Consider the following 4,277-nt stretch of genomic DNA (forward strand, 5'->3'; position numbering starts at 1 on the left):
TGTGGATTGTTATGTGCTTTCATTTATTTTATATAAAATCTGTTATTAAGTGGGCTTGTTTATTTGGACATGAATGAAAATCCAAGCCAAAGTAAGATTGATGATCTGGACAGATTCTTAGAACATGGCCTTGGCAGCATCTGACCAATCACAGAGGGGCCTTTCATAAGTCATATGACTCTTATTTCACAGAAAATTTTCAGAATTATCCCAATTATACCACATGTGTCAGAGATCTTATTAAAAAAAAATCCCAAGATCATAAAAATATAGCAATAAACAGCAATTTCTTCAGTTAATATGGTGATTTACATATTTTAATTCCAGTTAATATTTTTATCACTGGGTACGCTCTCAGTGAAACACACATTTGTTCTTCGATCAAATAATGAACATTTAGAATCACATATATTATTAATACTAAAAATAGAATTACATTAAACTAATGCAACAAAAGCTGCTCAATAATTATCAAAAACTTCAATCCCCACAGTTCAGGCACCTACAAGCGATTCCTGAGGAAGTGTTTTAACAAGGAAAATGACACAATGGGTCAAACGGTACTTCATTAACACCAATTTGTTTTTTGTTTGTTTCTTTTAAAGTTTATGATATATCTGTAAAGAAAACATCCAGCTCTCAAGTTGTCAGTTAATCAGCTATAGTGACTGATCTGGCCTGGAGGTCATTTTGCTCAGCTTTCCCTGTAACACACCAACGCCTACTACAGCAAAACATTCAGGCCTGACCAAACCTCAAAATATCCTTTAACAATAGTACATTTACGGCACATGGTTTAGAGGAATGTCTTGAATTGACCCCATTCATTGAGCAAGATAAAGGCCTACCACACCAGGTGCACGGCCTTTTGTTAACTAAGCAACTCCCACACTTACACTCTCTGTTCTCAGCACTGCAGTTTCCTAGGGACCTGAAAATTCCCATGTAACACATAAACAAACGTCATGTTACGCATTTCGATTTAGCTTTTTTATTAAGAGTAATGTTTAATGTACCCGGCTCACTCCCGGCGGCTGCTGGCTGGGCCTGCGGGCTCGTCACTGCAGCCCCCAGAGGCTTCTGCTCCGTGGCTGCTGACCTCATGTCTGGGGCTCTCCTCAGCTTTTTCCAGGAAGGTGGCGCGGTTGCCTCTCCGGTGGTCCTCCTTGGGCTTTCGCACACTGGGGGGCCTGTGGGTGTCCGGGCCTGGGTCTCCTCCATGTCTGCTTCATACTCTGAGGGGACCCCCCCTAGCAGATTGTTAGAAGGATAAACCTTTTGAACTCAAGCGTGCTCACACACACAGGTGTGCACACGGTTGCTCACAGACAAACTAGATCTTCCTTAGCTGCTACCTTAAAGCATATCGTGTCGGTCTTGTGTGCTGCTCAGTAACATTCAATATTTAGTACTGACTGTTACTTACACTGTCTAGGTCATTGCTTTGATCTCTGTATTGTGTTGTTCTCTTGTTGCTTGTTTTCGTTTTTCTTCTTTTAACCGGTGATCCAACGGATTTCCTCAGTGTCTTCTGTCACTGTCCCCCCTTCCCTCTGTTTTTCTTTCTCTCTTTCTGTCTAATTGTCTGTCCAATTTGTAATAACTTAAAATAAAATAAAATAAATAAACAATAATAATACATATCGATCAAGTGGACCAATATGGCATTGCTATATTTTCGCCACTTGAAAAATGCATCTGTTGGGCATCTTTCCTGGCCTTTAGCAATTCAGAATCGTTGTCTGAAGTACCAAACGGGACAGGCCAAAATAGAAAAAAGAAAAGAAAGTAGTGTTTAAGTTGTTATGTTATATTTTGTAATTTAATTTTACAAAACTGATGAGTGTTGTAGGAACAAGACAGAAAATGTCACCTAACAGGGTGTGTGGAGCAGTTGCAATGCTCCACATTTGTCCCATATGTGTTTACCTTTTTTTTTTTTGCACACTGTACACATTATTCTGTTTCTATGTATTTACTGTGATTTGCGGTTTGTCGGGTGACATTGCTTCACTCACTATCCCCGGTTTGTTTGCGTAAGCGTTCTGTTGCCGGCAAAGCAAACATTCTGCAAATTAAGACAAATACTCAGTTATGTTTCTTTATATTTTATTATGTTACAGATTTGTTCATACTTACTTTGTTTGTCTTTTCAGTCTTCATGAGGGTCAGGTGTGGGGAAACGCCTGCCTGGTATTTCCTCATTTTAAAGTGCTGATGATGTCACATATGACATCAGCAGGTCTAACCAAGTGGAGGGGTTTCTTTTTCCACAGAGATGCTTCCTTTTGTTTGTGTTAAGGTTTAAAGGGATTTGTTGAATGTTTTTCCTTTCGTTAATACTGCCATTTAGTTGTGTAAATGTGCATGTTAGAAGTGTGTAGAGGTTTTGTGTTTTTAGATAATCTGTGCATAGTTTTAGATCCCTCAGTTTGAGTGAGTGGTACTGGCTGGGCAATTGGAGGGAAATTGAAGGCCCTATTTAAAGCCAGTCTCTACCAGATGCAGCAGAGAGGAGGGGTGTGCGGCGCAGCGCTGATTTGGGGGGGGAAGTTTTGTTAAGTTACATTAAATTAAGTTCACTGTAAATAAATTGCTCACCTTGGAAACCTGAAATGTCTGCATAGTCTGCTTCCACCACCTTCCTTGACGTTCGAGTCTGACTACTTCACAGGGTGTGTATCAGTAAACAACAGAGTGAAAGCAAAATGCAACACAAAAAACTTCCAAATGCTGCGTCCTGATTGACAGTCTTGTGATCCACACCAGTTACTATTCCCTAATTTTTCCCAATTTTACACACACACACAAATTGCACAGTGCACACAAGTCTGAAAACATGGAGCTCATGTATCAGCAACATAACTTCAAACTGCTAAACTCAATCATTCAAATACCATTCTAAATCAGAGTTTTGTAAATCTCTGAACACAAATCACATCATTAGGTACACTTTGGTTAGGCCACAGAAGAAGACGAAGAGCGAGAGTAAGATTAGAGGAGGCCTAGCAGGCAAAGGAAGGATTTGTTTTAAAGTAAAGAAAAAACAGTTTCTGTAAATGTGTATATGTTCACCTGATCAAAAGAGAAACCACTGTGGAGACTGACAGTCATTTGTACTTGAACTACTCTGCATCTCACTTGATTACCATCAGGATCAAACACTATCCCGCTGAGTGATGGTGGGCAGTTATTTCGAACCCTATAACATGAGATTCAACTGCATCAGAAATAATCTCAGGAAAAAAATCTATTATTCCTACTTCAGTGTTCACTGTTGTGGAAAAATACCTATGGCTAAAAACAATTTGTTAAAATAATTTTTTAAAAGTTCCATACAAAAGTTTGGTATTTTATAAATCAAATAGACAAATTAAATAGTGTGGTTAAAGAGATCTTCTGAATATTTTTCTCAACAGCCACTGAACTTCCTAAAGTGTGATTTATGGTGCTGCAAATGTCTGTCCGTGTACTTGGTTCCAGTGCCTCCACCTGACAGTGGAGCCCTGCAACAAACTCTCCAACAACCAAAAAGTTTCACGTGAAGACTGTGCGCCGCCGGGTTTTCCTTGCCCGCTCTAATTTTACTGGATGTTAATGCTGTGGCTGATGCCACCTGACTTTTAGTGTTTATGTTTTATTGGTTTTTACTGTGTGTTCTCCCCGGCCACGGCTGTTTTAATTGCTTTTAAACCGTTTTGTGTAATAAATTATATTTTAGAAATACAGTTTTATACTGTTCTATTCCTTTGGCTGCTCCACTGCTCTGTCTGTTTTTTTGGGGGGGATTTCCCTCCTTAGAGTAACACCTGGTGACCACTTACATATGCAGTACAGCAATTTAACCAGCCTTTCCATCTCAGCATCTAACTCCAAAATGAAAAGGTCTGCGGGGTCCATGTTCCGGTCGCGATCTTCTGTCATGTGAAGGCTGTGTGCAGGCAGGAGTGGTGGACCCAAAGTGCAGACACATGGAGCAAAAAGGTGAACTCAAATGCAACTTTACTGGTGGATGGCAAAAAACAGAAAACTGGAAATATGGCTGGCTGGCTGAACACACAGTGTGGGATGATGGCAATCACGACCCAGACAAAGGAAAACACAGGACTTAAATACACAAAGGGAGCAATCAGGAAATGGGAAACAGGAGGGGAACACGGCTGGGGCAAATCAGGGCTAACGATACATCTGAGACATGGATGTTTTATAAAGTAAAACAGGAAACATAACACAGAGACGCGGACTTGACAAGGGGATACAGCAGACAGGGGAGACAG

The sequence above is a fragment of the Pundamilia nyererei genome, unplaced genomic scaffold, assembly GCF_000239375.1.
Source record: "Pundamilia nyererei isolate P.nyererei 1_Seehausen unplaced genomic scaffold, PunNye1.0 scaffold00200, whole genome shotgun sequence".
In the NCBI taxonomy this organism is placed as follows: domain Eukaryota; kingdom Metazoa; phylum Chordata; class Actinopteri; order Cichliformes; family Cichlidae; genus Pundamilia; species Pundamilia nyererei.